Raw genomic sequence first — 13,125 nt, forward strand, 5'->3', positions numbered from 1 at the left:
CTGTTTATGTATTGATATTGAATATTGATATTGTGTGTATGGCTGGGAATTGAACTTGTCATTTGATACCAAATTCTAATACCAAAGAAGTTAATCCCATCAGTGAGCCAGTAAGCATGGAGCATGCTTGCTGTGCCAAGATCTAATTGCACTGGTGACTGGCTGTCTCAGAGGCATGCAGAAGAAACAGTACGTCATGCTTACCACAGATTGGATAAAACAGAATTGATAACATTGTTAATGTCAGGAACTGTTATAAAAGTCAAGATATCAGTATATTGATATCTACTACTTTAAAGATGAAACATGATCATCCTGTTTCTTCTTTGTATTTATCATTGCAGGACATATTAAAAGCCCCCAAATCTTACTCAGTTTTTTTAAAAGATTATTGAAGACCTTGAACGATGGCAAGCAACAAGTTCACGCTGCTGGGAAAAAGGTAAACACTGATCCAACATGCCCTGACATATCCGTTCTAATCAATGTTGGGCTTGAAGGACCAGTAGATACATAAAAGCTTTGTGAGGTCATGACCCTTGGATAGAGCATGCTTTGTGTTCGGAGCCAGGGCAAGACGAAAAACAACAGCAGCACACACACAGTCGACAACAGTAATAGTCTTTTATTCAGCATCAATCCTTGACTTGTCAGCATTCGTAGTTACAGCTGCATGACTCAGATGACATTTATAATTTACTGCAAAAATATATCAGTTGAAAAAGAACAACGTTTGCTGTGTTTAACTTTTCTTTTGCTGGTTTTCCTCTGACGCAAATCGAAAACGTGGCACAAGAGCATCACTTGTGTTTATAAAATCTTCACGCTCTTCCATCCGAGCCTGTTTCTGTGCAACAGTACGACTGTAGAATCACGTGAACAGGCAACATAAATGGATAGATCCGTTTGCCGTACATCACCGCTCTGACACCAAACTGATTATTATTAAGAGCAGTTACTTATTACATGATGACAGGCGATCAATATCAATCTGAAGCCACTACTCTGTGACATTCAGTATTTACTTTAACTGTGTTTGTCTTCATGTGATCTGTTAAAGATGCGCTTTGCAGTTTTGGAGACAGATTTATTTTCATAACTAAACAAATTAAATAAACAAAAGTCTTTGTTTTGATTGGTTTGACTCAAAAAGCTGAGTCATCAAACTGATCTGACCTTAAAGGACAACACAGTTTGATACTGTTTTACTTTGTTTATACTTGGCGGACCCTGCCACCTTTCTAGCTCCAAACAGCGTTCTGTTCATTCAGGAATACTGAAATAAAAAGCCATCTTTCACTTTATCTTTCATCTCACTGCTGAGTCGATAAAGAAACGAAGATAAACTGCAGCCGCTACAGATTCTGTATTGATAGAAATACAGTTAAAAACCGGTTATATTTATCTGCAGGAGCACTGAGTGTGTGTGTGTGTGTGTGTGTGTGTGTGGGTGTGTGTGCCTCAGTAAGACGGTAAGAAATTTGCAGGGTTTCCTTTTGAATAAACTGCAAGTAAATTCATAGAGAATCGTACAGATGCTACAACTGGAGCTCGTGTTGTCAGTCTGTCCTTTTCCCCTTTTTTGTCAAATTAGGATGATTAATTTGGCAACATGATTGCCACCTTCAGCAACGCTGTAATTCAGAGCGGAGCTATTATAGTGAACATTTGAGGAGAAAAATGTCCACATTCAGGCAAAAGTGCAGAATCAGCAGAGTTTATGAATCATTCGGTAACACTACATGAACACATCGAGAGCACCTGAGTTTTACAGCCAGAACTCACCGAAGTGATGAATAACACATATCAGCGGGAAAAATGTCAGTTTATTGTGCAGTTCCTGGAAACAGTATGTTCAACAGCGTTCCACAGCGGGGTCAAAAGGACATGTTTGCAGGGGAATGTACAGCAAATACACAGTTTTGTGTCCTTTTGAGGAGACGTTAACAAATAAATGTTGAATTTTTATGATTGATTGTGTAAGGTGTGATGCCAGCAGGCACTTTTTCAACATAAGTCATTGCTTAACTTTGCTGGTTGATGGGAGGGCAGCAGGCTGACCATAAGGCATCAGCTTCCATGTTGTTTTTTCATATCACTGAAGAGAGATGGAAAGGACAACATCATTATGCATGGTTCAGTCCAAACATCTGCAGCAACTGGCTGTGTAGTTTGTCCTCTTTTTTCTCATAGCATCTCAGTGCAAATACACTTGAGTACATGAGTCATTAGTGAACACAACACTGTTCATACAGCCAACTGAGTCTGATGTTCAGTTCAGTAAATAACTAGGTCCATATAGGCGTTGATAACTCAACAGCCAACTAAACCTGCATAGTCGGTGGTGTGTGACTTAATGCTGTAAAGCATTAACCACCTCTCACCAGAGCTCCTACCCACCTAACCAAGTTATAAATACAAGCGACTTGGGCGTAGGGTGGGACTGATGTAGATAACTTTTACCCTAATAAAGTCGGTGTGCCATCCAAATGATTTTGAAAGTGTAATTTTAGTTTAAAAAATAACATAATGCTGCTTTATTAATATTCAGTGTTGTCTCACTTTATAATGTTGAAACACAGGCTCCTACAGTGGTCACTGGCTTCACGTCCTTCTCACCTGCATCTGCCCCACCTGATATGGAAACAGATTCTCCATGTACATGTAAAGTGAACATGTTATGACATGCTTGTCAAATGTCAGTATGGTACGTAGCCTACGACATGTACAAATGTGATCGGATCAAAGGTTTTCAGACACATTAACTGGTGACTGGTCTGCCTTAATATTATTTTAATTCTCCTGGATCAAAGTTCCCGAGAAAGTCATCTTTTCTTTGTATTTTCTTTTATGTAGCTTTCAACCAAGTTCAATTTTTCAAAAGAACTAAAGTGGCGTCTTTAGATTCAGCTTGAGTACGTAGGATCACTTTATCTTTTCTTTCATGCCTTTATTCTGTAGCTGACGGTGGGAGACGACAGGAAATGAAGGGAGAGAGATTATGGGGATGACACGCGGTATCAAATTTTAAGATGTAACGTAGAATAACGTGAAGTTGTTTGGAAAAAACTGAAAAAATCGTGTTGACCTCGCCTTCATTTGCATGTATGAAGGTTTCCAATCTTATTGCCTGGCCCAGTGTCACTGTATATTCTGTCTTTAACATTTCTCTGATCTGACTTTGTCTGGGTGTGTGTGTGTGTGTGTGCGTGTGTGTGTGTGTGTGTGTGTGTGTGTGTGTGTGTGTGTGTGTGTATTTTGCGTTTGCGCCTGATATGGGGTATTAGCAGGATAAATAAAAATCAAATGCTGTTCGGAGACAAGAAAAAAAACATTGCACACCTTTTAAGAAAACTCTCTTCAAAGCCTCGCCACCAAAGCTAGAAATTCCTTCCTGAGGCATCAGTGAAATCAAAAACAACAAACATCGCACTTATGCTCCTGTTTAGTTACTCAAATGTTTTTTTTCCTTCCTCTGCTCAAAAGCAGCTATGCTCACACACCATCAAAAAAGTTTCAAAGCACAGCCTGTAAGAATGTATCAGTTTTTGTCTTTCTTATCTCAGCACGCTCAAGGCAGACACACGCAGATTTAGTTTTTTCTGCGATGTGGATTTGTGACAAAAGGTTGGCAATTATGACAAATTACTTTACCCTGAATTTACCGCGTTTTTGTTGTGTTGCACCAGAAACAAAGGATTTAAACTGAGATTTCAGTTCATTAGAATTCAGCTCAAGTCATTTTATTGCCACGCTGTGTGTGCGGAACTCAGATTTAAACCATGTGGAGCGTCTATAAATATGGATCGCAACTCACTTTAGACTGATCGGACTGGAGTTTGTTTCGCTGATGGAGGATAATGTTACCGTGTTGTTACAAATGCTCGTGGTGGTTGTTTGTCGATGGGGGAGGTTTGAGAGCATGTTTCTGACAATGCCTACACACCACCCAGGAGAGAGAGGGGAGAGAGGGAGAGAGGGATGCGAGGAGCTCTTGCCCTATATAGAAGTCCCCGTGGGAAGGGTTGAGAATCTTTGATTCTCTTTGAGTAGGCATTTTGTCATGTTTTATATCGTTCAACTAATAAAATACAAGTCCTTGACTAAAGACTTGGACTCCCTCCGGACGTCTGCTACATGGGCAGCAATTGTTTTGCCTCAGACGTGCACTCCTCCATCTCCTCCCACACTGGCAATTACTTAATGCACTGTTTACGGCCTAAACATGTTCATTTAACACAGGCAGGAATACTTGATGCTCATGTAAATTATAGTTTAAATCTCACTGTAAGCCATTTCTCATTTTAAAACCCTGCTTTGTACAGTATCTGACTCCTTTGTGTTTCCTTTTAAGCTAAATGTAGCAGGATAAAATAATTTTAGAAAAACAAAACTTGCTTCAATAGTCATTTGTTGTTCTAACGATGTTCTAAAATGAGACACTAAAACCTTCTGAGGATGAAATTTTGACATCAATAGTTGAACTAGGAGAGTCTACAGCCATGCTAGATGCTAAATGATATTTATTAGAGAAATAAAAAGAATGGATCAGATTATGGGAATATACATATTACTAAAGTTGTTATTACTAAAACCTCAGTCCTCTGCATTCATATCAGACTAGGAAGAAGCATTTTATTAAGGGAAAAAAAGGGAAACTCAAATGTACCAGCCTCAGTATTGTTTGTAAAGGTCCACAGGTATGGAACAATCTTGATAGAACATGCACATGTCCCATCTATACCTGTTTTTAAAAATAGACTAAGGAGGCATCTGTGGCTGAAATACTCTCAGTCATGATTCTGATGAGGCAATTTCTCTTTCCTACACTGCAGCATAGTTCTTCTTGGACTGTTGGTGACGTGACCACTTGGACCTGGTTAGGAGTAGGGCTTAGGTTAGGTTTAGCCTTAGGTTAGGGTAACTCTTGTTTGGGTGTGTATGGTTGAGAGTGTTATGTGTACATGTATGTGTATATGTGTGAATATGTATTTTCTTTTTTGTCCTTTTTTCTTTTTTTATGTTGTGTTTAATCGTACCTGTATTTACTTTGTGCCTGGGCCCCTCTTAATAATTTTTAAGCTTCCTAGGGTGTCCCATTTCACATAAGATTATTACAGATTTAAAAGAGTATATTGTACCTGTTTTTAACTGATGTGAATAAAGAAATGAGTGGTTTCCTGCTCACAAATGTTGACATGATTCAGTGGTTTCATGTGATCAAGTGGTGTCATGTTCACAAATGTTGATGCAGTCCAGTGGTTTCATGCTCATAAATGTTGTGATGATGGATTACCGAAGTCAGTAGGTTTTATCCAATGGAAACTATGCAGTTTAAATTGCTTGAAAATCCGCCCAATAGCTGTTGAGATAAAGTGAGTGACCAACCAAATGATCAACGTCACCGTAGTTTATTAGTTCAAGGCGACTTGCTGTACAGCATATATGAACTCAAGAGGAGTAGATCATCCTGCCTGCAAATCAACATGTGCAACACATTTTTGCTTCATACTAATTAAGACGCATTTAAGGGAGTACAAATGTGAACCTATTATCCTGCAGGCAGGTGAATCCGTAACACAACCGCCAACAGCTTTGCCCGCGGCTGTCTCACTACCTCACAGGCATTTTAAAAGGTAAGCAGAGGGGGAGTTTTATTGTTAAGTGGGCTTAGACACAGTAAAGAGCCAGGAGCCGGTGTTTAACAGCACTATTAACAGCGAGATGGGAGATCGATACAGCAAGGTAGAGAGGAGGCGCATCTCTGTCACTGTGATGTGTTATTAGTGGCCGACAGCAGAGGGATCTGGCTCCTCTCCAGTTCCTCGGCCTTGTCGTGTACTTTGCTCCATCGCAATTAAACCAAAACCCCTCTTTCCACTTTGTGCTACAGATTCAAAGCCTGTAAATAACCATTTCATAAATTACAAAAAGCATTAACAAGTGTCGCTGTGCGGCTGGGATCTTTGACACAACAAATAATACCTTTGCCTGAGAGATTTATTTTGGCACCATCAAGATAATCTTTAACAACTGCGGTGTAACTATGATACCTTCAAGGTCTTCAATAACGCACACGGACTCAGTCATATTTATACTCATAGGCAGGTTACTCTTTATTTCCCAACAGATGCTGGTTCTGTTCATATTGTTCCTTTTAAAGGCCCAATTATATGCAACCAATGCATTTCTGTACTGGAGTTCCCTTGTGGAGAAAAAGTGCTGTGCTTTAGAAAAACTTCCATGTTGTAGATATTGTCCTGAGTAAATCATAAGGAAGTTGGATGATATCTGGAGATCCATACTTTATTGGATTTGTTGGTTAAAGGACACATGTCTTAATATTTGTGTTGTTCAGCTGCTGGTTAATAATTATGGATTTTTATTTTTAGTCTTTTAATGGTTTTAATTCTGCCAGTTGGGCATCTTATTTTTTAAAATTTAATGTTACATGTATTTTTTGGTATTTTGTGGTCTCCTTGTTTCCAATGTTTTAACTTACGACTATCCACACTGTTTTGGGACTGCAACGTCTATTGTAGCTTAGGTAACATTTTATATTAACCACTATTAATAAATCCAACATTTAAAGTAAATTTGTTATCAATCGAATGTCTTAGAAAAACTTTATAAAGCACATCAGGTACAACTTTATGTCCATCCAAATAATGTGTATAGATGAGCTACACAGTATTTATTAACCAACTGGAAAGAGTGATAAACAATAATTTCAAACATTGCTTAATAAATGACTAAACAAGCGAATGCCTTTTTGTTAACACTGATATAACTATTAAATAAAGCTTGGTTAACCATAAATGTACACTTTATTTGCGATTTATTATATATTACACTTGTTTTTTGTAAAGAAAGTGTATAGATAAACACCTGTCTGTCCTTTTCACTTTTCATACGTCCTTCTTCTACAGATAATTATTATCTAAAAAAGATGAAAACTGTCCCTTATTTCGAGTCCATTTATAGCTCACACATATTTGTTCGAAACTGTGTCACAGAAAAAGATATTCTGCCTTCCTCAATGTCACACGTCCTCAATTATCTGTTGTCCCTGACTTTAAGAACTTATCCCGACTGGTCCACCTCTTTACCTTTTACGGGAACTGCTGAAGAAAGCAAAATAAAGTAATGTGTGTAGGAAGATGGTGGATTACAGAACATCACAGTTCAAGATCAAGATTAAATCAATTTCTGCACCAGTTTAAACTCGCCTCGGGTCGCTGAGACTCACAACATGAGTGCAACCACATACTTTAATTATACTGCGTTATATTTTTTGTTTTATTACTCGCGTATCCATCACAATTACGTAAAGAATATAGATATGGATGTCTAGATACTGTAGGGCGGTGTCTTTTGAAATGAAAACGCATAACTACAGTATCATGTATTATTGACATTCATCATGTTTGAATTTGTAAGCATTTTACACAATTGTTAAAATTATCTTTGAGACAAATTCATGCATTGGAGCGCAGTTGACTTCAATGTAAACACAATCTGTACAATGTGGAATGGAAACGATCAACCTTATTACCAAATGCATTTGTTTTTGTTTCCACTGAGTTCTTTCATCTATGTTTTATTATAAAGCAAATAATTTGATCTCAAACTGAAAGAGTACAGAGGAGGAATAAATGTAACTGAAATGGCCAAAACCAAAAGTGGGTTAAATCAGGTTAAATCATATTTCATTTGTATTTCCCCCGTGCTGACACGAGGAAATATACAAGAGCTGGAGGGCAGACATGGAAAAAACACACGGAACATGCTTCATTGAAGGAAATCACCCCAAAATGTACAAAAGTACATATTGTGTAAATAATATTATAGACTTATGTATCTAGAACGCTGCTGAGATGGTTAACATGCAGTACTATTGGCTGGACAAATGATTAGTGAATTATTAATAAGACATAAGTATATTCTAGGTCAATTCAAGCTTCGACAGGCTGAACATCCAACTGAAAATATAATTAATGTTCTTGTAAAAGTTTCATGAATGCGATGATCAATATGATTTACTTTTTAGATCTGATGACTCAACTTCAAAGTAGCTGAGGGGATTAAACTTGAATGTATTTCATGTGTCTTTGTCACCAAATTGCATAATACTGACTTCAGCCAACAGACTCTATTTAACAACATTTTAAGTGATGGATGCTGGAGCTCTGGGATGCCTGTCTGGGTTTGTGCCGAACTTTTTTTTTTTTTTTTGTGTATTTATAATGGATTCTTCGGACCACAATTCGTGTGTGTGGCTGCGATGAATTTGATAAAATGTAGGGCTGTAACATGGTTTTAACCTCTCTGAAGCATTATGCAACAAATCACTGGATTTTGTCTGTTTGTTGTTCGCGTTTTACCATATTAAAGCCGTGTCCATTGATTTTATTCCCTCTTCCTTAAAAGAGTGCGCAGTTACTGTTGGAGTTTGTCCTCCAGATGTCTCTGTGAACTCCAGATGCTCTCAAACTCTGTCTCACACAACCATCCTTCTTCATTCCCACTAACAATTAGGTAATGAAATATTGATTTTTAGTTAGATTCATATTGATGCTATTAGCTTTGCATTGATAAATCACTGATGCTGGGAACCAGACCAGGAAGGCATTACTGTGTGTTAATCTGATGGATATGCCTTCTTCTTCCTGCGTGTCTCTCTCTACCTGGACTGTCACACTTCATCTTTGCTCTGATTGAAGCAGCATCATAATGACAGTTTGACAAACTTCTTTTAAGGTCTCATTCTTGGTTGTAGCTGTGGTTTAATTTGTTTTTCTAAAATTAGTTTCAACAAATGTATGAAAGACCATTTCTGCCAGCTGGAAGTAAAAAAAAAAATAGCCTTAATTAAAATAATATATGTATCCGCATGGTATGACATATAATTGTAAGAGAAAAAGTTGAAATTGAGATAAGAAGTTCCAAAGGGTAAATTTACCTTTTATTCCCTGCTAGTTACAAAATAAGTTAAAGATTGAACTTGATGTAAGAAATAATTTCCCATGATAAGTCATAATGATAAGATAAAAGGTCAAAATGATGAAATAAAGTCAGGATTTTGAGATATGAAGTAAAACATTCGATAATTATTTTTTAAAAGTTCCTAAATACGATTTAAATCCATAACATTGTGAAACTTATGAGATAAAAGTCATAATTATGTGTAATATGTAAATATTGCTTTTTTATCTCATGGTTATTACTTTATAGTTGGTACCATAGTAATTATTTTATCATAACAATGATTTTTATCTCCTAATTTCATGGTTTTATCTCATTATGAGTTTTATCTCTTAATTTTTACTTTTTAAATCATAATTATGTCTTTTCGTCTCATGAGATTGTCTTCTTCTATCTCATGTCTTTAATGTCGTTATAATTTACCATGGGAATATTTTCCTTGGTATAGTTTTCCTCTTTCATTTGTTTTTTCTTTAAATGGAGTTTCCTCTAGTTGTAATAGGGCTTCCATCCAAGGGTACCTGGAAGAGAACTGAAGGTAAAATTACCTTTTCTTAAGCTTGTAGTTATTCAAGTATTTCTTGCGATTAAATACATTTATATTGTGGTGGCTTTTATTCGGAGCATGCTAGAGAATTGTACTGTATAAGGTGCTGGTAGGAATTACATATATCTCTGACCCTGGCAACTGAAACGGCATGCTCTCAACACTTGAGGTACTCAGACCGTCATTTCCAGTCAACCACTGTGACTGCCCGGACATCTCCTTATCACCAGCGTCCACCTGTCTGAGGGGAGGGGACGCTCAGTCTTTTAGCCTGCTGTCTAGTTCATTACCATCACAGTGGGGCCTCAGTGTCTTAGACAGTTCAATATACTTTTTAAACACATTAAACGTGACTTTTATATGGAAATATAAATACATGCAATGTAAAACATGATTACCTCGAAATGTCTTAATAAAGTAGATAATAATTTTAAATTGCTAAAGTGTTTTAGTTCATACAACTTCATTTCAATAGTCTGCTTTACATGAACATTCAGTTAAAGTAAATTCAACCTTTAAAATTTACAGTGTACTGTAAATGTTTCTCATTTTCCTTAACATTGTGAGATAGAGTGTGTTTTTTGTTCATGTTTTGTTTTTCTACAAAATAGAATAATGCATGGATCTTGATTAAATAAATCAGGTGTATATAGGTGGCTGGTATGTATAAGTAAGTGATCCTAGGTCTGGTAATCTCATTTTATGGTTAAGCAGTTATGGGTGTTTTAGAATATAGAGTGATACAGGGCTATTGAGTTTGATATTGGATTAGGCTTGATTGAATTTAAAGGAGACTGTTTGGGCTTGGCGGAGACTTATGCTCTACTGAGTGCCATTCTAGTCCCAATTGTTATTTCACACCCAAGTTCAACTGAACCAACTACCATTAACTTTTCACATCCTGAAGCAGAGCTGCAGCCAGAATTTTAGAGATCCTGAGGCAGGAAGTCCCAATTCCCTCCCGCAGAATCCCACCCACACAAAACATGTTTGAGAAGCGACCTGCCAAACTCCATAGAACTTTCTACCTATTTAAGAGAATCCCAGTTAATATTGATTCCAAATGTGTGTATGTTTATAGAACTGACATGTTTTACGGCTCGAGTTTGATACAATCTTAAGTACCTCCCTACATTATGATGCATTGTGCTACTCTGGTGGAAAGTACCACATTCATTTCATTTTAATTAATTTTAATGTTGATTTTTGCCTAAAAACAATGAAATTTAGTCTAAACAAATACAAATAATCATTTAAGATTTTTTTATATGTACATCCCCATGTGATGATCAACCCCTACAATTTGCAGTAATAGTACAACTATGACCATTTGACACTTAGCCAAAATTTAATTCACACGTAAGAGTAAAAAACTGCTCCCAAAATACAATATAATAAAAAAAATAAAAATAAAAGTCACTTTAAAGTGCAGTCTTCCCTTGTTAGGTCTAAAGCTCAACCTGGTTCTTTTAAGGACAGAGTACAACAACAACACACACACACACACACACACACACACACACACAGTGGGTCCTGACAGCTGTCACTCCCATCGGCCACCAGTCCGTCACTCCTCTCTGCTCGACAACAGCCAGGCGTTTTCCTGTCAGACAACATATGCCAGTGCATATTCCTCCTGCTCCGAGCTGCCTGACAGTATCCACTCCTCGAGCCTGTGGCCGACTCAGACTCTCAGCCCCTCTTGCTGGTGGCACTGCGAACATGATCTCTGATGTCTCTCAGGCAGCTAACTGATGCTGTCACTGCACCAAGATATAACACGACCCACTGACAAACACATTGTGACAAGGACATACAGGCGCACCAGTGTGTGTGTGTGGGTGTGTGTGTGCGTACACAGTGGTACAAGTGCTCATGCCTTGTCGATGTGAAAGACAAGAGATGCTGCAAGTACAACCTTTATCCAGTGTTTTTTTTTTCCCCTCCTCTGGGTTTAAGCAGCCAGATAAGGTCTGCTGCACATGTGTTGACAGCCACAAAAAATATTAGAATTCAAATGGTTTTCCTGCGACTTCCTGACTTATTTTGGACTCATCATTTTCACACTTTCAAAAGTTGCCTGTGGATTCAGTTCTGCCAAGTTTGTGATTCACCACATCTGATAATGTCTCAACCACTTCTTTGCAAACAAATCTGTCTGAGAAATTGGGGAGAAACAAGGACCTCATCCATTATTTGGAACTATGTCTTTGAAATGTATCGGGCTGTATACAGGGACGGCTTTTAGAGAAGTTGTAGGGCAACATTCGAATGGTTTAGTGATTTTAAAAAGATTGAAAGAAAGCGTATAATGCCACATGAAGCAATATAGCCAGCAAGTAAAATAACCAAGTGAGGTGTAAATAAGCAGCCCGTCGATTTCTTGACATTGCCCACCATCTGCTGGTAGAAACAATTAACTGCAGCAAGAATCTTCCTTTTTCTCATCATTCTTTCTCCTTTGTTGTAGTAGTAGTCCTAGTACTCTTCCTAGTACTCAATCGCTTAAGTTAAATCCATCCAGTGAGATATGCCTTTCAATAATGATGATAATAATATCTTGGTTTCGTATAGTGCCTTTCAAGAGACCCTGGATGCTTCACATTAGGGAGGGCAAAGAAAAAGTTTTAATGTCCATTGAAATTCAGAATCTCATCTCCAAAAGATCAGCATGTCTTCATTCAGTAATAAGAGCTAATCCGGAACTGTGCTTAGATGAGCTTTGTTTATACATTTGACAGAAAACAAACATGATATACAGCTTCAGATGAAGTAAAAATAAACAAAACTGAAGGTGTATAGCTCTGTTCTTGTTGGTTGTGAGGACCAGCATACATTTACATTAAGATTATAATATTTTTCATGTGTAAAGAAAAGCAGCTGAGTGATGAACAGTGATGAACTGCACCAAGCTGTTTAAAGGTGGAATGAGCCTATTCAGTGTTAGGAAACACACAGTATTAATTTTTTTTTTTTTACCAAACCTAGATTTAAGCAAATAATCCTCATGTACTCTATATGAAGATTCAAACGAAAATTATCATTTGAAGCGAAGTGCAACAGCTACACGCTGAATCTCCAAAAGGTTAGACACTGTGTAAAGCATTAGCCCTTAGGCCCCACTGTGTGTGGCCCTGGTATAAAGAATATTACTAGACAGAAGCCTTTTTGTTTTGTTTCACGCTTTATACACCGTCCCAACCTTTTTGGAATCAGGGAAGTAAATGGAGATTACAAGAAGGTTTTTATTTAAGTTTGTCTGTGTTTCTCAGGCCTCTTTTTGGCCATTGAATAACTACTCCCAATGCCTCATCAAAAATTGCATCTGGGAGTGGTCGTGACTTCACCCACAGAGCAGACTCAGGTCAGTCTATCTGACATTTTTAGGCATTTTGAGATGTAAATTTATCCAGCAAATCACAAGCACAGAGCATGTACCGTATTAGAAAAATGTGTGTGTGAGTTAATGTCTAGTCTTGTTTTTATTTGTGGGGGGGTTCCCAAAAACTGAGAACCTGCTCACAGCGTGGAGTCCGGCAGCTTTCTGGGTACCAAAATGATGGACCACAAAATGTACATTATTAGGGTAAGAC

General features: G+C 37.6%; 1 protein-coding gene across 1 annotated transcript in view; it reads left to right on the top strand.

Moving 5' to 3' along the window:
• The window catches only part of LOC115579080 (relaxin-3 receptor 1-like), a 51,869-nt gene that overhangs the window by 10,041 nt on the left and 28,703 nt on the right, over window positions 1-13,125 (top strand). The gene's annotated exons all lie outside the window — the stretch shown is intronic.

Source organism: Sparus aurata, chromosome 3, assembly GCF_900880675.1.
Source record: "Sparus aurata chromosome 3, fSpaAur1.1, whole genome shotgun sequence".
Lineage (NCBI taxonomy): Eukaryota > Metazoa > Chordata > Actinopteri > Spariformes > Sparidae > Sparus > Sparus aurata.